This window comes from Oryctolagus cuniculus, chromosome 7 (genome assembly GCF_964237555.1).
Source record: "Oryctolagus cuniculus chromosome 7, mOryCun1.1, whole genome shotgun sequence".
NCBI lineage: Eukaryota > Metazoa > Chordata > Mammalia > Lagomorpha > Leporidae > Oryctolagus > Oryctolagus cuniculus.
In genome coordinates this window covers 15,345,678-15,367,514 of record NC_091438.1, presented here as the reverse complement: position 1 = coordinate 15,367,514, position 21,837 = coordinate 15,345,678, and the positions used below count along the sequence as shown (strand labels likewise).

The 21,837-nt window shown below is 46.9% G+C and overlaps 1 pseudogene; it reads right to left on the bottom strand.

The window, feature by feature from the left end:
* Nucleotides 1-267: 267 nt before the first annotated feature.
* LOC127485669 (suppressor of cytokine signaling 2 pseudogene) lies at nucleotides 268-2,170 on the bottom strand (annotated as a pseudogene).
* Between the last annotated feature and the right edge of the window lie 19,667 nt (nucleotides 2,171-21,837).

The following is a 21,837-nucleotide window of genomic DNA, read 5'->3' as shown; positions in this document are numbered from 1 at the left end:
GTGCTTATGGCTTTTAAGCAATGAAGCACTTTCTGGAGCACACTGGATGCCTTTTTCTTTCTCTCCTTCTTTTACTGCTTACTCAATTATCTTATCCTACTACCCAGTATCTCTCTTTTGGAATCCATATGAGCAAGTGCGGTTTTATAAGACTATCCTTCTCCTCTTGCTTTAGTTCGTACAAATGCCTACATCTGCATTTATTCATTTTATTATGTTATTACTTACTGTAGAGTATTTCTTAATTAATTTATTTTTTGGTTTTTTTTTTATTCAATACATTCTAATCAAAGAGTAACAGCAGTAAATAAACACTTTGAAAAACAGGCAGGTATCCCCCTATCTCTGGAAGAAAATTAAGTCCGAGTATTTATTCTACATGGTAGAAGGGAGACAACTGCTGATGTCCATAGTTAGACAATTCAGAACAGCTTGGAAATTTCTAAAGCCATTTCCAAAAAAACTCAATGGCAATGGCTTGGGACACAGCTACCTCAAGGGATACACTGTCTATGTCGGTTTTCATGAACAAGGATTGAGTTGCACCTGTTTAAGCATGACATTCTTGTCTTCAGCCTTAAAGGAAAAGAGAAAAGTCTTTTCCATTTGCACCAGTTTGAAATAGTTCTTAAATAAGGCTCCCTTAACGGATTACTACAGTACTCCTTCAACGGAGAGAGTTCGTACGTGTAGTAAAAAGACAAATACAGGATTTCATGGTCTTTTTTTTTTTTTTTTTTTTGGCTGATAGGTAATTGCATAAAATGAGGGGTACATACTCACAAGCACAATCTGTTTAACGAAACTCTTAAGTACATCAGAAAGCAAAACAGAAACGTCCTGAAACCAGCTCAGACCACCAGGCCTTTTCTACAGAACGTCTCAGCCTGCGTCAGCTTGGTTCCTCCCACCTCTTCAGGACCCTGCGTGTAGCTCCTTCCTCTGCTTTTGGAGCACGGCCCCCAGGCCTAACCCCAGGGGACCTCAGAGAGGCCAGGCACTCTGGCCCAGTGCTCCTTCGGCCTTCGCTTGGGACATTTTATCCTTAGTTCAAAAGGATCAATTGGCCTTGGTCAGCCTTAGGAAGGGAAGTATCACTCAGGTGAATGTAGCTGAGGGGAAAGTGCAAATACCTAGCTACCTCTTCACGCCTTTTTTTTTTTTTTTCCTTTAATTAGATTGACTTCAGCGGTTCTTACAAAGAATCCCGCGTGGTTATCCAGAGCAGTTCACTCAAGTTTTGGTTCTCTTTTACATAGCTGCATTCGGAGATACTCTACATGAGGCATGTTTAGAAAAAGAGAAACACTTATACCTGGAATTTATATTCTTCCAAGTAATCTTTTAGTCTGGTGGGTAAAGGCAGTCCCCAGATGGTGCCGGTGCACTTGTTAATGGCCAGTCGACAGAGGTGTTGCAGGGGTGGCGCCGATGTGTAGAGCGGTTTGGTCAGATACAGGTGAACTGTGCCGTTCCGGGGGGCTTCCGGGCCCGTCCGCTTATCCTTGCACATCTGAACATAGTAGTCGATCAGATGCACCACACTGTCAAACTGTTTAAGCTTGGACTTGACACATATGATGGAGTCCAACCTGAACTTCCCATCTTGGTATTCGATCCGGAGGTTGGTGGGCCCAGCTGACGTTTTAACAGATATGGTTAGTAGGTAGTCTGAGTGCGAACTGTCTCGAATCAAGAAAGTTCCCTCGGGTGCCTCTTTTAATTTCTCTTTGGCTTCATTAACAGTCATACTGCCCCAGTACCATCCTGGGGTTTTTGCCTGTTTGGCTGAGCTCGCGCAGAGCCTTCGCCAGACGCGCCGCCTCTGGGGACGGCTCCTCCGGCGGCCCCGTGGTGCCCCACTGGCTCCGCGTCCCTTCCGCGCCATTCCCGGAGGGCTCGAGGCACCGCAGGGTCATGGGAGGAGGGTCACCGCTGCAAAGACAGGTGGCCGCCCGAGCTGGGGTCCGAGAGGGCTTCGCGTCCTTCCTGGGAGTCAGTGGGAGCCCCCAGACGAGTCCCTGCTGGGGGTCCGAAGCGGTGACAAAAGAGGAGGAGGTGGCGCACTGCTGGTTCCGTGTCGCCAGGTTCCAGCGGACAGATGCCACAGTCGCCCACAGACGAGCTCAGCCACAGAGAGTCTGCCGTGGGCGCTAGGAATCCTGAGGCTGTGCGCCCGGGGCCCCGGCGCAAACCGTCCCCGGCCCGCGCAGCGCCGCCGGCTGCGGGCGAGGAGGCTCATGCTTCAGGGGAAGGAAAGCCCAAGGCCCGCGAGCGGCGGTGGTGGCGAGACTTCAATTTATTTTTTTATTTTTGACATGCAGAGTGGACAGTGAGAGAGAGAGAGAAAGGTCTTCCTTTGCCGTTGGTTCACCCTCCAATGGCCACTCCGGCTAGTGCGCTGCGGCTGGTGCACCAAGCTGATCCGAAGCCAGGAGCCAGGTACTTATCCTGGTCTCCCATGGGGTGCAGGGCCCAAGCACCTGGGCCATCCTCCACTGCACTCCCTGGCCACAGCAGAGAGCTGGCCTGGAAGAGGGGCAACCGGGACAGAATCCGATGCCCTGACCAGGACTAGAACCCAGGGTGCCGGCGCCACAGGCAGAGGATTAGCCTATTGAGCTGTGGCATCAGCCTTCTTAGTTTAATTCTACTAGATTACAACTAGATAACAATAACAAAGACTACCATTTTATTTTATTTTATTTTATTTTTTCCCAGAGTGAGAGACTTTATTAGAGGCACAGCTACGGGGCTGTCTCAGAGCAGTGCTGGCTTCAGCCAGGGGACAGGGTCTGGGGCTGGAGGTTCCTGGGAAAGGCCACAAGCACGCTTCCTTGAAGGCAGGCATCCGTATAAGCCCTGTTATTCCAGCCTTTTGTTTAATAAGGGGTGCAGAGTTTCTGCTCCGGCTACTTCCTGCTGGGGGGCTCAAGGGGAGGGGTGGGCTGGTGGTGGTGGTGGGGGTGCTGACGGGAGGGGTGGGCTGGTGGGGCAGGGCGCAGACAGGAGGGGTGGGCCGGAGCAGTCATCAGCAGCGGCCGGGGATCCTCTGATGGTCCCAGAGAGGTCCTGCGGGCAGCGGGTCTGGCAGGGAACAAGAAGAGTTACACGGGTGGGTATCACCGGTCCCATGCTCAGAAGGAGCTGCGAGCCCATCCTGCCTCTGCCGCCCCTCTGAGCCACTCATTCCCCAAGCTGTTGGGCCATATTCCAACTCCAGTAGCACGGATGTTCCCCTGGGGGGGTGGGGGGAAGACGCCTCATGGCACCTTTGCGGGCCATCTAGACCCGCGGTCAGTGGCTGGCTCTGGCCATGGCCTGGCGGGTGGCAGGCCTGGGGGAGGCGGCCCGCGGGTGCTGCCTCATCACGTCTCAGCCCGCACTCTTCAAGATCTGCTTCACCTTGCGAAGCTCTCGCTGTCTGCTGGCGTCCTGGTGCCCTCCGCCGTCAGAGTAGCCACAGTGAGTGGCGGGCGTCAGGCAAGCCACCGTGCCGCGCCGAGCGCCACGCACCCCTGCGGGGACCTGTGTGTGGCCAGGATCTTGACCTCGATGGCCCGCTGGCCCGCGAAGGAGCAGCGCTTTGGGGGCTTTCTGGTGTCGCAGCAGGCGGCAGGAAGGTAGGTGTAGCGGGAGGTGCAGGAGCGCGGAGGCAGGCTGTTGGGGCAGAGAGAGGAAGCAAGCCTGTGAGAAAGAGGAGGAGGCGGCAGTGAGCCAGGCTCCACATCGTGCGAGGATCGCGGCTGGCCAGCAGAGGGCGCCACTGGCGGAGACCTCTCGGGCCGGGAGAGCTGAACACAGGGGCAGTGGGGATGTCAACTCTGCTGCCAGGTGAGGATCCGTGCAGGTGAGGGTTCCAGGGCCTGTGGGCGAGAATTTCTTAGGAGTACCCAGTCCCCTGGCCTGATGCCGTGGGTACGGGGCCCCGAGGAAGGCCGTGGGAGGCTCTGATCAGGGTGTTCTTGGAGCAAACTCAGAGGAAGGTGAAGAAAGGTAGGTGGCCCTGTGATGGATGGGGTGGGGGAGGGGTGAATTGTCCAAGAGGAAGGGGTGACCTTTCGGAAATTCCAAGGGGCTGAGGGAGGATGGGGCGCGCGGGGCAGCCCTGGTGCCGGGGGCAGGGCTGGAGGAAGCAGCTGGGGCCAGGTGGGTGAAGCTCTGAACCCAGTTTTGAGAGGTGCATCTTAATAAACCCACTGTCGCGCTCAACCCTGCCCGAGGAGTGGGGAGGACAGGGGCTGGGAGGTGCCGGGGGACTCCCAGGGACTGAAGGCAGCTGAGGACTCGGCCAGGTGTCCGAGTGCATGGAGGGTGGGAGACGCGATCTGGGCACGGTACCACTGAGGCTGCGTGGACGCGGGATCACTGGTTTCACCAGCCTGGGGAGGCGTCTGCCGCAGTAAGGAGGTATTGGATCCTTTTGTGCCCATGCTGTCCCGGGACCCTCGAAACTGAGGAGGGTGGAGGGGTGGAGGGGACGCAAGGCTGGGGGACTGGGAGAGGGTCCTGGCGAGAGTCTCCACAAGACAGTCAGGGACGGTGAGTCAGGGGGAGTGGAACCCATGGAGGGCTCGGGCTCCAGGTACAGGGTCAGGAAGAACGGGGGAGCCAACCCCAGCGCTGAGTGGAGCAGAGACTGCTATGGAGCGCAGGGTACAAGGGCTGGTTTTCGGCGGAGCTGAGACCGGAACGGGTTGAGTGAAATGCAGGAGTAAGCTGTCTGGCCTGACTAAGCAGACAAGCGGGCGGTCTCCTAGTGTCCCCCCCAACACACACCCGGGCACGGGCAGAGACAGGCGGGCGGCCTCATAGTGTCCCCCCACATACACCCGGGGCACAGGCAGAGTCAGGCAGGCAACCTCCTAGTGAAAGACTACCGTTTTAGACAACCTGGTCATTGTGGAGGTCTGGAGGGTCACATGTATTGCTATGTACCACCAGCTGACTCTTAAAACAATTAGCAAGAAGATCTGAGGTTTGTATCAAATATTCAATGGATGATTTTGCTGCAATATACAGATGTGGTCATGCTGTTTCTATGGGGGTCTTTTATTCAGAATAGTGAGACCCTAGCCAGCTGAGATTCCCAGTCTTAATGGGCCATTTTGAAATGGTCCCCACATTAAGAACTACATAAAAACACATTTTTCTTCACACCCATGAAATTAGGAAATCAAGGTTGCAAGATTTATTGCTAACAATATACAAAGCTTCTATTACCATAGGTGTAAGGTTGCATTAAAAGAGATACCATACACATCTAAATAGCCTTTTGTTAATGGCATAATAGACTGTTTTGCAGTCAATAGAAGTGGTTGAGTATAATTAAGGATTGAAATTCCATGTGAAAGATTGAGAAATGACATAAAATGCACACTTTTTATTACTTCTTAAATCTTCTATGAACCCCGAAATCTGATTTTTATATCTTCCATTGACTTCTTGTTTGGCTTAAATAAAAATCATAAAATCATAAGGGGGGAAGACCAGCTAAATTATCAGAAACTTGTTCTTGTATACTGCTAATTTCCAAAAGGATATAATTTACCAATAGATTAAAATGCTGGAAGAATGGGGACCATAAAAAAGAAAATAGATACTAAAATAAATTTTGTACTTCTATTTAAAGCAAGGCTACATTTAAAAATGTTTATTTTCTTTGACTTTAAAGTCAGAGAAAAAGAGAGAGAGAGAGAGAATCTTCCATCTGCTGGTTTACTGCCCGAATGCCCACAATAGTCAGGGATGGGCCAAGCTGAAGCCAGGATCTCAGAACTCCAGCTGGGTCTGCCAAGTAGGTCCCAAGTGTCCAAGTCCTGGAGACATCATCTGCTGCCTCTCAGGATGCATTAGCAAGAGGCTGGTTCAGAAGCAGAGTAACTGAGACTTGAACCAGCACTCTATAGTGCATTGTGGACTTCATAAGCAGTGGCTTAACCTACTGCACCACAATGCCCACACTTTAAATAAATTTTGAAAGAACAAACACAATGCAAAATTAGTAGGATGAAATAAATAATAACAACTAGAGAAGAAAACAGCAAAATTGAAACAAAAATACAAAATATCAAAGAAATGAATAGCTGTTTTTTGAAAAAAAATAAAATTGATAAACCATTGGCCTAACTAATCAAAAAAAGGAAGGGGAGCTCAAAATTAATATTATCAGTGATGATGAAAAAGTGATGAAAAAGGAGAGGGTTCATCAGAAATAGTTAAACAGCTGTATGGAAACAAATTGGAAAATATAGAAGAAATGAACAGATTTCTGGACACATACAACTTACCAAAATTGAGGCATGAAGACATGGAAAATCTATATAGATCAATAACCAAGACAGAGATTGAATGAATAACAAAGGTCCTCCTAAAAAATAAAGCCCAGGGCTGGATGGCTCCACTGCTGAATTCTATCAAACTTTTAACAAACTAATCTAGCCGGCGCCGTGGCTCAATAGGCTAATCCTCCACCTTGCGGCGCCGGCACACCAGGTTCTAGTCCCGGTTGGGGCGCCGGATTCTGTCCCGGTTGCCCCTCTTCCAGGCCAGCTCTCTGCTATGGCCAGGGAGTGCAGTGGAGGATGGCCCAGGTGCTTGGGCCCTGCACCCCATGGGAGACCAGGAAAAGCACCTGGATCCTGGCTCCTGCCATCGGATCAGCGCGGTGCGCCGGCTGCAGCGGCGGCCATTGGAGGGTGAACCAACGGCAAAGGAAGACCTTTCTCTCTGTCTCTCTCTCTCACTGTCCACTCTGCCTGTCAAAAAAAAAAAAAAACTAATCTCTATTTTTTTCTAAACCACTCAAAACAATTGAGAGGGATGGAATCCTCCTAAACTCTTTCTATGAGGCCAGCATTATCTTAATTCCAAAGCCAAAAAAGATACAACAAAAAGGAAAACTGTAGACCAATATCCCTGATGAACATAGATGCAAAAGTCCTCAACAAAATACTAATTAATTGAATACAACAACACATCCAAAAGATCACTCATCTAGACCAAATGGGATTTAACCTAGGGAGGCAAGGATAGCTCAACGTTTATAAATCAATAAAAATGATGTATAATATTAACAAACTGAACAATAAAAACTACATGATTATCTCAATAGATGAAGAGAAAGCATTTTATGAAACACCACATGCTTTCATGATAAAAACCTTAAACAAATTGGAAATAGAAGGAACATACCTCAATACAATCAAGGTGATACATGACAAAACAACAGCCAGCATCATACTGAATGGAGAAAACTAGAAGCATTTCCATTTAAGATCCAGAACCATACAAGGATGTCCACTCTCACCATTATTATAAGTACAGTCCTGGCAGTTTCAGCCAGAGCCATTAGTCAAGAAAAAGAAATTAAATGGATACAAATTGGGAAGAAGGAAGTCAAATTATCCCTACTTGCAGATAACATGATTCTAAATATAGGGAACCCAAAAGACTCCATTAAGAAACTATTGGAACTTATAAGAGAATTTGGTAAAGTTGCAGGATATAAAGCCAACACACAAACATCAACAGCATTTTTATACACTAACAATAATGCTATGGTTGAGAAAGAACTTGTAAGATCAGTCCCATTCACAATAGCTACTAAAATGTTAAATACTTTGGGATGAATTTAAGCAAAGATGTGAAAAGTACCTATGATTAAAAATTACAAAAGAGTAAGGAAAGAAATAGAAGAAGACATAAAGCAATGGAAAAATCTTTGATGCTTCTGGATTGAAATAATTAATGTCATCAAAATGTGGATACTACCCAAAGCAATTTACAGATTCAATGTAATTCCAATCAAAATATCCAGGACATTCTTCTCAGATCCAGAACAGAGATCCTAAAATTTATGTAGAAACATGAGAGATGCCAAATAACTAGGAAAACAAAGCCAGAGGTGTCACAATAGTGTATTTCAAGACATGGTACAGTGCTGTTTAAACAAAGCATCCTGGTACTAGCATAAAAATAGTTATGCTGACCAATGGAACAGAATAGAGACCCCAGCAATTTATTCACACACCTTCAATCAACTAATCTTTGAAAAATGAGCTAAAAATCTTTCCCTGGAAAAGACAGTCTTGTCAACAAATGGCGTTGGAAAAATTGTATCTCTGCATGCAGAACAGCAAGGAGACCAGTATATCTGGAGTAGAGTGAGCAAGGGGAAATTGGCAGATGAATTTGGAAATATGTTGAGAGGTACAAAATATAGAGACTGAAAAGTCATTGTAAGAACTATGGATTGAATCCTGCATGCAATATAAGAACTTTGGAAGGTTTTGAGGAGAAGATGGACATAAACTGATTTGTGTTTTAGAAGAAAACTCCTGACTATTGTGCAAAGACTATAGCATGGGAATTGGGTAGTGGAAGCAAGAGTGGAAATATTGTAAGAGTAGGAGAAGCTGGAATAATAAATGCTGATAATGGCAATTATTGGTGATTTTGACAGAAAAAGTTTTTTTTTTTAAGATAGGTGGAGACAGATCTTTTGTGCAACTCACTACCCACTCCTTCTTTCAGGATTTTGCATTGAGATTCTTAAGAAATTCATTCATCCAGCATAGCATTTTTAAAATCCTGGAAGTTACTCTGTACCAGGGACCATGAGTCTCACTACAGATAAAATAGATTAATGAGGCACTGAGCATGTAATTCATCACTCATTCAGAAACATAGACAAGCAAAATGGTAAAATCATAACCTAATACAGAAAATTGATTTTTTGTTGTTGTTGGAATGAAACATACCTGATAGGTGTTCAATCATCTTTTGTGAGTGTTTAACCCAGCTGAAAACTGTCAGAGACTTAGGAAACACATCAAAATGTGTTCTTTTCTCCCTAGATTTTGTAAGATACTTTAAAAAAGGAACCAAAACCATTAAATGATTTAACATGTAATAATCTAAAATTTGCAAAATGGTTTCTTGCTTTGCAATTATTGGCTATTGTACCAACCCATTCTTAAAATATCTGTATGAGGTTATGAGCCCATTTTAATTTCTTGAAATGGAAGATAAAATAAAGAATTAAAATGGGGAAAAATACTGTATCAAGGACTCTCACAAATCTAGGGCAGGATGTTTATGTCACCACACAACACAAGAGCCTAATAAACCAAGAAAAAGGACACACCATTATGGGTGACCACACCATGATCCATTAAAATAAACACCTTTCACTGGATTCTTCTGAATGCATCATGTGTATGAAACTGTGTGTGTGTTCATGTGTGTATGTGTGATTGTGTGGGCATATGATTTAATAAGTGCAGCTGTGTGTATTCAACTATGTAACATTCCACATACACATTGAGCATGCAAGTGGCTGGAAATCATTCATAGCTTCATTCTTGGAAAGAGTGTAAGGATAAGATTGTATATGCCATGAAAACCAGTTCACGCTGGTTTTATAAACAAAGATGCAGAGAGACATGTAAAGTGAATGCACAGCTGAAAATGCTGCTTTGAAATCTGGAACGATCGATTCACCAAGGGGATGCAGTGCGTTTGGAAGCACTGTTGAGGATGTCACAAACGTGATTACAGCTATGAGACTATTAAGTGTACATGAGAAAGAAATCGGGATTATAAAACATGGAAAAGAGCAAATGGAGGGATAACTCAGATTTGAAATATACAAGCGGTTAGACTGTAGAAGATGATAGGCTGTATTTTCTGACAATGGAATAAGGATGGTGCATGTGGCATTAGATAACAGAACTTCATCCTGCCAAGGGAGCTTGGTCAAATATGGAACTGCATTTAAAAAGTGGGGATTCAGATCTCGTTTCAGTTCATTAGATATCTTAACCATGTGGACAACTAGGAAGATGTTGGAACTCTCTCTAGGAACTTCCTGTCCTTTCTCAAGACCTTTTTTCCTATTTTGTTCCTATGGTAAAGCGTGGCAACCACAAGTTGTTTGGCTGCTATGAATGTTCGATCCAGGACAGAGGTTAAGAACTGACAACTCCCAATGTTGGCCAGAATGTTAGCAACTGGGACACTCATGCATTGCCAGTGAAAGCATAAAATGGCACCAGCAGTTTAGGAGACTGTTGGGATGATTACAAAGTTGAACTATGTAAATCCCATGACTCAGGAGTTCTATTCTTTGGTGTCTGCCCACAGGAAACAGAATCACGTGTCAACAAAAAGACTTGCCTGTGAGTCAACAGATGCTTAATTCATCATGAATAAAAACTGGCAACATGCAAACACACAGAGGTGAGCAGAGAAACCACCTGTGACACAGGCTGAATGTCTCTAAATCAAAAAATGGAAACCTGAAATACTCCCACATCAGAAGATTTCTGAGCATCACCATGATGCCACAAATGGCAGATTCCTTATCTAACCTCACGTGACAAGATGCAGTGAAAGCATATGTACTGTAAAAATAGTGTATAAAATCACCTTCGACCGCCGGCGCCGCGGCTCACTAGGCTAATCCTCCGCCTAGCGGCGCCGGCACACCGGGTTCTAGTCCCAGTCGGGGCGCCGGATTCTGTCCCGGTTGCCCCTCTTCCAGGCCAGCCCTCTGCTGTGGCCAGGGAGTGCAGTGGAGGATGGCCCAGGTGCTTGGGCCCTGCACCCCATGGGAGACCAGGAGAAGCACCTGGCTCCTGGCTCCTGCCACCGGATCGGCGCGGTGCGCCGGCCGCAGCGCGCCGGCGCGGCGGCCATTGGAGGGTGAACCAACGGCAAAGGAAGACCTTTCTCTCTGTCTCTCTCTCTCACTGTCCACTCTGCCTGTCAAAAAAAAAAAAAAAATCACCTTCGAGCTCTGTAAGGAAGGTGTGTATGAAACACAAAGGAATGCAATGTGGAGACTGCCCTTGTCTGCACAGCGAGCAAAGACTCAATTCACTGTCCAGAAATCAGAAGATGAAGATGACTCTAATGACACTTACACTACAGAATGCCAAAGAATTGAGATGACAAATCCAAGTCTACAGAATATTTTTCTTGTAAATGACACTCAGCGATGTCTCCCATGAATTCATTTCACAGATGCAAGTACTACAACATAGTAAGTAATAAGTCATTTATCAAAGGACTTGACTTAAATTTGGAGATGAAGTACCTTGACTTACATTTCTGGAGAGTGCTCCATCAAATTAACTTTATTTTGAATGAAAGAATTAGTTGATATGTATGATAGCTGATTTCAATACTAACATTTTGAAATGAAATGTTATTCATACTTTTAAAAAGAGGGCTCATAAATCAGAGGTAGAGAATTTGACTGCAGCCAATCCCAAGTCGTGGCTGACGTGGCACAGTGGGTTAAGCTGCCACCCATGAGGCTGATAACCAACATGGGCAGCAGTTTGAGTCCCAGCTGCTCCATTTCTGACCCAGCTGCCTCCTAACACACCTGTTACAGCAGTGGAGTATGGCCCAAGTGCTTGGGCCTCCACCACCACATGGGAAACCTGTGGAGTTCCAAGCAACTGGCATCAGCCGGGCCCAGCTGTGGCTGTTGCAGCCATTTGGGGAGTGAACCAGAATACGGAAGGTTGAGTCTTTCTCTCTCCCTGCCTCTGCCTCTCTGTAACACTGCCTTTCAAATAAATAATCTTAAAAAAAAACTTAAAAAAAAAGTCTTATACTGCTCTCTTATGCAAGGGCTCCTCCTTCTCTGTGGATCCAGCTTCTCTATGGAACCAGCTCCCTCACTTCTGACCCCTGCTGCCATGTCCCCTCAGTAGACAGTGTTCCCTGACTCCCTGACTTCCTGTCGGAAATAGTAATACCTATCCCCAACACACACACACACACACACACACACACACACACCATTATCATTATCTCTTCTTCCTTTCATAACCCACATCAATTCCAGATATATTTATTCTATTTTTTTGCATTTCTGCCTTTCTTCTTCCCCAGACGAGGAACTATGCAGCCAAGACATCTGTGTTATTCATTGATGTACACCTTGGTGCTTAGAAAAATACCTGTACGAAATATTCAGCAAATGTTTGACGAATAACAGAATAGTTAAGTGGAAGTTAGATGACTGAAGTAATAAGGTAGAGGAGATACAAGCATCAGATGGGAAAACAAGCTCTCTATTGTTGCATAACAAACCTCCCCAAAATTACTGGCTGAAAACAAAATATTTGCTCACAGATCTACTTGGGTAGAGCTCAAAAGGATCAACCGATCTCTGAGCTTGCGTGCAGGTTCAGAGCAGGTGGCTCAACTGGGGGAAGAATGCACTTTCAGGATGGGTCATTCATGTGTCACCTCAGAGCTCAGCTTTCCTTGGTGTCTGCTCTTCTTCACAGAGTCCTCTCCATGACTGCCTTCCTTAGAGCACAGTATCTGGGATCCAAGGGCAAGCTCCCCAAGATGCAGGAGGTCGAAGCATTATTTCCACACCACCATATCCTGTGAGTAGTTACAGAGCCAAGATCCAATGTGAGGAGAGTAAATACCACCTTTTCTTGGGATCAGAGCAAAAGAAATTTAACATCATTTTTCAAAAAAATGTTAATTAAATAATTTATTTAAAAGGCAGAGTTACAGAGAGGGAGAGGCAGAGTGAGATCTTCCATTAGCTGGTTCACTCCCCAGATGGCTGCAACAGCTGGAGCTGGGCCAGCCCTAAGCCAGGAGCAGGCAATTCCTTCTAGGTCTTCCATGTGAGTGCAGGGGCCCAAGCACTTGAGCCATCTGCCACTGCCTTCTGAATTGGATGTGGAGCAGCCAGGACTTAAACCGATGCCCATATGGGATGCTGGAATTACAGGCGGCAGCTTTATCCACTACACTGCTCTGCTGGCCCCAAGTTCATTTTTGAAAAAACCACCATACAAGACATTGTTTTAGGTCTGTTACACCAACAGGGAATTTATAATACTGTGATTTATTTTATTGCAGAGGTTTTCTTTTTCTTTCTTTTTTTTTTTTTTTTGGAAGGCAGTTAGTGAGAGAGAGAGAGAGAGAGAGAAAGGTCTTCCTTTTTCTGTTGGTTCACCCCCCAAGTGTCCACTATGGCCGGCACACTGCACCGATCTGAAGCCAGGAGCCAGGTGCTTCCTCCTGGTCTCCCATGCAGGTGCAGGGCCCAAGGACCTGGGACATCCTCCATTGCACTCCCGGGCCACAGCAGAGAGCTGGACTGAAAGAGAAGCAACCGGGACAGAATCCAGCGCCCCAACCAGGACTAGAACCTGGGAGGATTAGCCTAGTGAGCCACAGTGCTGGCCTATTGCAGAGGTTTTCAAAAATCATGTGAACCAAGCCGCTTAATGTTTAACTCACAATTTAATAATCACTAATATTAAAAGTCTGATTATATATGAGGTACTTATTGAATTTTTTTAAAATATTCTATCTCTGGCTCTCTATTTCTCTCTCAACTTAAAAGCCATTTATACAGCATTATTATATACCAGGCACTGTTCTACCTACTAGTGTTTGCCTACCGATATTTTCCCAACACTGCACCAGTATTTTGTACATTGTTCTTAATCCTCACAGCAATGCTACAAGGCAGAAACTGAGAACCCAATATTGAATAACTGGTTCAAAGTCACAGAAGCAGCAGGCATGGGAGCCAGGCTTAACACTGAGATGGGTTTGGTGGAAAAACTAGGTTTCACTACCCTATGTTCCCTTCATTATTGGGGCAGGAAGAGAAGGGGTGCAAGGTAATGATGAGACAAAAGGAGAAAGGAACCCTCTTCACTCTGGGACTCCTGGTAAACCTCTGAGAGCACTGGAGCAGAGATCCTCCAAGCTGACATGAAATCTGTAGACTGTTAAGAAATGCTCCTGGATCTGTTGCTAGATTATAAATGCCAGCTCCACAATTTTCTCTCTTCCTTGGAGAAACAGTTTTCCTTCCCTCTCTAGGGCATGACCTGGTTTTCATTGCAGCCACCCTCTTTGGCCCAGCTGATGGGGAGGAAGATGAAGTGATGAAAGTCGACATCCACCTAGGGACCTCTTGTGGTTCAGTCAATTAAGTCTTGGCCCTGTTGGGGAAAGGTGAGTGGAAGAAGAGTAAGGAGCAAAGGAAGAGATGACAAAAAGAAATCAACTAATCTCCTGAACCTGTCATGGCCCCTCTCAACTTGTCCTATGAAGATGTCCCATGTGGCCCATTGGGAGCCATTTACCAAACCTTTTTCAGATTTATTTGATTTTCACATCTGCTCTCCTCTTTCTTCCCTGCACAGTCCTGTGCTTCCTGGATGCATGGCAGTCAGCCTTTGATCTTGGTGCCTCTGGTTCGCTGCATGCTGTAAGTTATCCCCCTCCTCAAGCTGATTCTGGGCAATGATGAAATCTACATGCCTTCCTTCTGCACCCTCTCTATCACAAGCCTCCCATCACGTTTGACATGATTCAGACCAGCTCTCTCCACTGGGACTCACACAACATACTAATCCCTTAATAGGAACAGGGGCTCCAGGTCAGACAACGTCTCAGGGTTATTACATTAATCCTATAAACCAGGCACCCTAACATGTCATAGAGGCCCTAAAGAAATTAGATTATCAGAGAATAATAAGTTTAATGTGAATTTCAAGAACAGTTAGTTTAGATAGAGCAATTATTTGTATCACTTGCATTATCACCATTAGCATGGTTTTTTCTTATTTCTGTCAACTACAAATTTGCTATTACATTGATATAAGTGTGGGAAGAATTGTAAAATATATTAAAGACAAACTAATTTGGGGAAGTCTGAAGAAAGCTAAATTGTGGAAGCATTTAAAAGAACAGAATAGGAATCCTTCTAAGAAGGCTTGTAAAATTATTCCAATTACCTGCTTTCCTAAGGATCTTTGCATAGGTAAAGATGATTCACAGTATACTTTTACATATAATCAAACAGGCCTTCAAAATATTTTCTCAAGCAATTCTACTAGTACCAGGTGATTTTCCCACTACACAACATTTGTATTCAGATTGCCCTTTAATGATAAGTGAGGACAAAGGTAAGTGCTAGATCATTTTCTAGGCAAATAATCATAAATTCTGAATAGTTAAGATTTTGTTGTACTATTTCTCTGCTCTTTGGGAAAATCCAAGCAATATGTTTAGCATCTCTTCCATATTACTTGCTATATTTGAAAATTATTCATGATTAGGAGATTCCCGGAGGAGAGGAAACAGTATTCTCTTTCTTTGAACTCTTGATAAACAGATGAATTTCTCTTTTTCGCCTTTCCCATGGCCAACAGACACATCTAATCCCATTGTATTGACTGGGTCCCTCTATTCTGCAGCATGTTTCTAGTAGCCATTCTCCACTTCCTCACCGGCATGAAAGCTTATGGAAATCTCCAGTGTTGTATCAGACTGAACTAAACCACGAGAATTTTAAGCACCTCATTTTGACTCATTTGATATGTAGGGATGACTCATATCATGCCTCCAGCTGGATAATAAAGAGGAAACCATATTAATCCACCACTTTGGAAAGAGGCCACAGGAAAGTGATGAAAATGATTCCTGTGTATACAATGGTTTCTAACAAACCACAACTGAAACACACATGCACGCACACGCACACACACAATGTTGTATGAAAAAGAGGTAATAATGTGCTTGGGGCTGAAAACTCAAAGTTGGAATTAGACCTTGGTTTTTAAACTGTTCTATGGCTTATGAATTTAACCATGTGACAAGAACTGAGTAGAATCCAGGGAAAAGAACAACACTGAGGTAGGAAGCATCAGAGAAGGCATTCAGAGACAGTGGTTCTTTTATGGGATGAATGCTTGTCTCCCTCTAATATTATAACCTCCAGGCAGTGGTATCAGTAAGTGGAGACTTTGGGAATTATTAGGTCATGGGATGATGCCCTCAAGATTGGGATCAATGCCTTATAGAAGGATTCCTATAGAGCTGCCTTGCTCCATCACCATGGTGGGACCCAACATAAAAGTGACCCCATGAATCAGAAAGCTGTCGTTCACTGATCACCAAATCTGCTTCTTCCTTAATCTGCACTTCTCAGACTCCAAATCTGAGAAAAATAAATTTCTGATATGTATAAGTTACCTAGTTTATGACATTTTGTTAGAGAGACATGAATTGACTAAGACAGGTGCTTAATTGGATTTTGTAGGCAGGTGAGAAAGGAAAATATTGGCAGAGAGAAGAGAGATGTCTGTCCAGGCAGTGGTGATTAACCCTTGCTCAGAAAAGACTTGCTCCCCACTGGTAGATGTTTTCAGAACATATTTGAAGCATAGAGATACCCTTGCAGAACCTGGGGTAGGCTGTCCTCACCCAGCCCAGGCAAGGTTCAACTCTGCTGACTCCACCCTGTGCTGCTGATGGTGCAGGGTGCAGGCTCAGGAACGCCTGTCTTTGAGCCTCTTCATGACTCCCTGGAGAGGACTGTCAGCGAAGTGTCCGGGGCCATAAAAAATGATCCTCTTCCTGGGGACTACATTATTTCACCTGGAAAATTCAAGCGTCCTTTCTTCCTGCAAACATTTGTCACTGGGACAGGACCTATTGCTCTCCAGCATGGCTGCTGGGCCCTAATGTGGTCTCTTCTCTTCCCTACTGTGCATGTTCCCTACAACCTCTGCACACAATCCTGAGAAGTTCTCTCTGAAACAGGTATTTCTCAACTTTTCAAAAGAACCAATAAAACCTAACAGCTGGTGTTTATACAGCGCTTACTTTCTAGAGAGCTCAGAACAATTTCCAGTGACAGACTCCAATCTTCCCCTGATGTCTTCACGGTAACTGACACTAGTGCTGTTCCTCTTAACACGTTAAGAAGATGGAGCCAAGGGACTTGGGATGGTTTGCTAAAATCATGCATCTAAAGCAGGGGTAGGGAGTGTCTGGCCCACAGGCCATAAACATCCGAGGAAATCACATGGTCTGGCCCTGCCAAGAAACTGGCAGGTGGGATTAGAAATTAAAAAAAAAAAATCTATAGCAGGCTAGTTTTCAAGTTGATAATTTTGTATGATCTGCAAATTGATATTATAAACATCCAAATGGCCCTGAGCAGCAAAAAGTTACCCCCCCCCCCCGATCTAATGGTCAGCACATGATCTCCTCACTCAGCTCATCTCTCTTCCATCAGGGTATGTTCACTGCATTCTAAGGTACTTTCACAACAACTCACTGTTCTCCCAAATTTGCTCCATGATAAGAATCACCTAGGACTGTTATCAAACAACTACTGACTCCAGTCACAGGCATTCTTACTGTGTGGTTAGTAAGTGTTCCAGGTGACTTCCCCAATTTTTTCCCAAAATATAACTGTTCACATGACTATCATCATTAGGAGACTTTGGGAAGCAGTTTGTTCCATTTGATTTTCACAGTAACTCATGGGATATTATGATACACCTTTATCAAAAGAAATATGCCATCAGAATATCCACATAGAAGTCTCAGATATGAAATCCTAAGGACTTTAGTTTTAAATCTCACAGACAAGTGAGAGCAATGTTTAATTTCTACTATTTTAATTACAGTTTCTCATATAAATAATAAAAAACAAGATTTTCCATCTAGGGTTGGAGCTATATGTCGCTCCCCCTCTTCGTGGAGGAACGACACAGGACCCTGCGCTGTTCATTGGTCTGCTCGGCCCTCCCCGGGTTTGCTGCTGGTTCTTCCCGGGTTGGCTACCGTCCCTCCCACCTCCGTGGAAGGGCGGTTCCACCTGCCATTTTCCCCACTTCTGCGGGGGAGCGGCACACCGCCGGCCGGCTCTCTCGGGGGCTGCACAGGTGTTCCTTCAGATAGATGTTCCCCTTAGATGTTCCTGGTGCATGTTGTCTCTCTCCTCCTTTATAGTCCTCTCCACCAATCCGTGCTCTGCTACCCACACGCCGAGTACGCTGCTCTCCTCCAATCAGGAGCAGGTCCTGCTGTTTATTGGTTGAACTGGAGGCAGCTGTGTAGAAGCTGTTTCCTCCTCTCCCAGCGCCATATTGTGGGAGAGCAGATGCATAGAATAAGTCTTAATTCCAGTAACAGTCTAGTCCGAGTTGCTCCCCACAGCTATACACATGATTTCTGCCTAGAACTGTACCACAGGAACTCCTATTACAGGCTGATCAAAATACACTACTCTATTTTCAAAAAAAGGGGGGACTGAAGTTTAAGCCTATTTTTTACTTTAAGCCCAACTTGTATTTTGCTCCAGACTAACTCTATTCATTCTACTATTGTTGTTGCTAATGCTGTTTTCTTCTATCTCTCTCTCCCTCTCAGCTCTCCCTCCCCACTTTTCTACCCTCATACTTTCTCTGCTTCCTTTCCTCTTTCTCTGACTATTCTTCCTGGTTCTGCCAACTGACAGGGCTTTACAATTCCCACCCATAGACCTAAGGTTCTAATGCTGCCCAATTTCTGTTACTTTCAAGGAACATCAACTTCACATGATCCTGGGGACCCAAAACACCAGGAGCTCCTCTGGGAAAGTGCTTGAGTCCCTGCACCTGCATGGGAGACCTAGATGAAACTCCTGGCTTCCGCCTGGCCCAGAGCCATCTGAGGGAGTGAACCAGCAGGTAGAATGTCTCTGTCTCTCCCTCTTTGTCTGTCACTCTGTCTTTCAAATGCATGAATAAATATATCTTTGAAACAATCTCTCAGGGCACAGAAGCGATGGTGTGCACCATCAGCACAAAAAGCAATGAAACAGAACACGGGGTGGGGGGAGAGGGAAGTCAGTTCTGGAGGTGGAGGTGGGCAGTGTTCCGTGGAGGTGGCTCATGCCTTTCCCACCTGTGTTCCCATTAGGCAAAGAGGGGGGATGGCTCCCAGGGAGCCCACCTGAGCAGAGGCAGAGCTGTGAAGGTGCAGGGAGAGGAGGGGGACAGACCCTCAGGGTGGGTGCAGAGAGGTGGAGGGAGTAAGGCAGGCCCCGTTGGCAATCCCTGAGGGTGAGAATCTGATCTCCTGCAGGCAGACACACAGTTTGCACCTGACCCTGAAGGAAGGTCACCCACCAGCACCCACCACACCTGGAGCAGGCTCCAGAGGCTGGGCCTGCTCTAGCCTGGGGCTGCTGTTTGTCCCCCCTGCAGAGGGAACCTGCCTTCAACTGGTTTGAGCTGCTTTGAGCTTTTCATCACAGCCATTCAACAGCAGAATTAACTTCAGCTGGGCAGGTCTGGCTCAGAAACCAGTTCTCATGAACCCAAGAAGGAATCTGTCAGAAGGACATCAGGAAGTTCCTGGACTTGAGCCGGCTCTGGAGCAAGATTTGGACAGAGTGAAGGGGGCCAGGCCCAGCCACGGTCCTGCCTGGGAAGGAGACTCTTCTCTACATTGCCCCACAGATACCGGCTACTTGGCCATGGGAGGCCTGACCCCTGTCCTCACCACTCCCCAGCGACCGGGCATCTTGGATGACGCCATCGAGGAGGCGCTCACCACCTCTGCTCAGCCTGTGAGCCCACTGGGCTGGGCGGGGCAGGAGGGCCGTCCCTTTCCTCCAAAGCTTCCCTTCTGTTTCCCCCATTGGGGATTCCTGCAGCTCAGGCAGGCTGTTCAGATGCTAGGCACCTGTGGGAGTTCTAAAATCCGTTTTATCAGCTTTATACTGCATACACACACAAGGCAAACCAGATCAGAAGCATGCTCATTTTTCACTTAAAGAACAAATAAGGGGGCTGGTGGTGACACAGTGGGCTGAGCTGCTGCCTGGGATGCCTGCATTCCACATCAAAGCACTGGTTTGAGTCCTCGCTGCTCGCTTTAGGGCCAGCTCCCTGCTAGTGCACCTGGGGAAGCAGCGGAGGATGGCCCAAGTGCCGGGGCTCCTGCTTCTCAAGTGGGAGGCCTGGAAGGAGCTCCTGGCTCTGGACTTTGGCTTGGCCCAGCCCTGGTTGTTGCAGGCATTTGGAAGTGACCAGTGTGCTCTTCAGTGGTTCCCAGTGCTCAGAAACATTTGTTCTGAAAGCCTGAACTGCACAGAAACACAGTGCCACAGCACCCAAAGGGACAGGTGTCCACCCAGTCCCTTGGCACTCAGGCTCCCCCCTGGGGCGGGCCCTGTTTGAGCACCAGGGACAGGGAGGGAGTGAGCAGGGACCCCTGCACCCCAGAGCACATGCTGGGAAGGGCAGACAGGCCTTGTTCTCCACCCACTCAGAGCCATTAGGCTCAGCCCCCTGCCTGGCCTCCTGGCCCGAGTGGCCTCAGGGACCCCCTGCCCCCAAAGCTGCCTGCTGGTGGTGTGGTGGTCACAGATTGAGGAGTCCCTGTGTCAGGGCCAGCTGGCAGGGTTGAGGGCTGCTCCAGCCCTCCTGCCAAGGCTCTGGCATCCCCAGCAGCTGCCCAGGGAGGCCAAGTCACACAACTGGGGGACGAGACAGAGCTGGAGCTCGTGCACTTGTGGTGTTCCTTCTTATAAGGGCACTGATCCTGCAAAGGCCCTGTTTCTGACTGCCATGGCATTGAGGCTGAGGGTTTTACTCCATGAGTCTGGGGGCTGGGCACAAGCCAGGCCCCCAGCCAAGTCCAGAGGACATCTATAAAGCACTTAGGGAAAACACTTCTCATGAAAACCTGTGGCACAGAGGTTAATCCTCTGCCTGAGGTGCCAGCATCCCATATGGGCACCGGTTTTAGTCCTGGCTGCTCCTCTTCCAATCCAGCTCTCTGCTATGGCCTGGGAAAGCAGTAGAAGATGGCCCAAGTCCTTGGGCCCCTGTACCCATGTGGGAGACCCAGAGGAAGCTCTTGGCTCCTGGCTTCAGATAGGCTCAGCTCCGGCAGTTGCGGCCATTTGGGGAGTGAATCAGCAGATGGAAGACCTCTCTCTCTGTCTGTAACTCTACCTCTCAAATAAATAAATACGTAAATCTTTAAAAAGGAAAAGAAAACCTGGGTGTGGATTTCAACCTGTTTGCAACAAAATAAACTTTGCTCTTAATGCCCATTTCCCCTCGAATTTGTTACAGTACTTTTGTATTTGCTCCCTCTTCCCTGCCCTGTTTCTGTCTCCACCCTCCTGCTTGCCTGGAATTGTGCCCCTTATTTTTTGCCTCAAGTTTTTTTTAATTAAAAAATTATTTGCAAGACAGCTCCCATTCACCAGTTCATGCCCCCAAATGCCCACATCAGCCCAGCCAGCCCAAAGCCGGGAGCTGGGAACGCAATTCTGGTCTCCCAAGTAAATGAGCCACCAGTGCAGCCTCCCAGGGTGTGCGTCAGCAGGCAGCTGGAGCTGGAGCTGGAGCTGGAGCCAGGCATCAGACCCAGACACCCCGTGAGACTCTGATGTCTGCAGGCATCAGACCCAGACACCCCGTGACACTCCGATGGGCGCAGGCGTCAGACCCAGACACTCTGATGGGTGCAGGTGTCAGACCCAGACACCCTGTGACACTCCGATGGGCATAGGCGTCAGACCCAGACACTCTGATGTACGACACTGGCATCTTACTTTCTATGCCCTTAAGTTCTTTATGGGAGGAACCCAGGCTCAGACACCCTTGTCATCCAGTGCTGATACAGCTGGGAAACCAGGTGCAGGGTGACACAGGCCGGGAAATGACTTCCTTGGGGCCCTAGTGAGCAAATTCGTAAAGCAGGGTGAGCTTCACCAACAAGGGGAGGGTCACACAGGCTTTGCATGGAGAATTGATGTAGCCAAGGATTACCATTGAACTCCTCATTGCAAGGCTGTTCTGGGAGCTGGGGAGACAGCAGTGAAGAGAACAGGTGTAAATCCTCCCTTCAAGGAACTTGTATGCATGTGGTGGAATCAAACTGCAGGGAGACAGAAGGCTGGGTGACAGGATGGGTGGGGCCAGGGGCCCTGGGGAGGAGCCTGCGGAGGGCAAGGGAGGAGGCGCAACTATT